Raw genomic sequence first — 1,047 nt, 5'->3', positions numbered from 1 at the left:
TCCAAAAAGTTTGACTACTCCCACGGTTGCGAACTATTTTTATATCAAGCAAAGACGCTGTACTGCAAAATAGGCACATCTCAGATGTAGTCCCAGTGTATACGCTGGCTCAGAGTCGCATCAAAACGATCAGTACTGTGCTGTAATAATATATTGCCCATGTCATACATACGCAGGATTGGTGTGGTTGAAACCGAGTAACGCTTCGAAAAGAGTGTCAAGTCTGAAATAGGTGAACTCAGTCAGAAGCACCATTGGGAATGGCGCGCCTGCTATATTATTAATCACGATCTTATATGGAACAAAACTTTCTCTACCATCAGGTAGTTTAAAATACCCGTCTCTATGGTTTCGGATGAATCATCACTTCTATCTCATTAAATTATCTATTCCACGAATTCCACTAATCGGTCCAGTCCTCTGGTCCGATCCTAAATTGCTCTCTCAGGTCCAGTCCTCAGGTCCTGTCCTAAAAATCCGCCTATTATACTTTGCCCACATTGGCAATGAAATATTTCTAAATCCAACTTTTAAAAAAATTAAAAGGAAAACATCAATCTGGTACAGTGCAATAATTTCACAGCGCATTTAACCCCATGACTTGGTACCTTACTCTCCATCCCATTCTGACCTATTACACAGTAGAATATCTTGCTCTGTGAGTATATGGGAAAATAAGAAAAACCACCTGTTTACAACAGAGTCTCCATACTCATTCTCAAAAGTCCAAAACTGAGTTGGATTATTACGAATATTACTTTCACGTTAAACACGTGTTTCTACTTTTACTAACCCACTAACATTTATATATATCAAAGGTAAATATTTTTACATATCATTTTCATATCCAATCACAGTCACTACGATGCTCGAGCAAGCGGTGGTTGAACTGTAAGAGCCCATGGTATAAACAGCTTAAGCTAGCCGTCGGCAGCTATGTGAGATGACCGATCGGATCCAGTGGAAATATCATTAGCTACTTTAAAGAAGATTTCGCACATTTTTGAAAGGTTATAGATTGTTACAAAGCGGTAAAGGATTCGAACT

This window comes from Sphaeroforma arctica (assembly GCF_001186125.1).
Source record: "Sphaeroforma arctica JP610 unplaced genomic scaffold supercont1.1157, whole genome shotgun sequence".
In the NCBI taxonomy this organism is placed as follows: domain Eukaryota; class Ichthyosporea; order Ichthyophonida; genus Sphaeroforma; species Sphaeroforma arctica.
Note: the sequence above shows the minus strand (reverse complement) of the source record.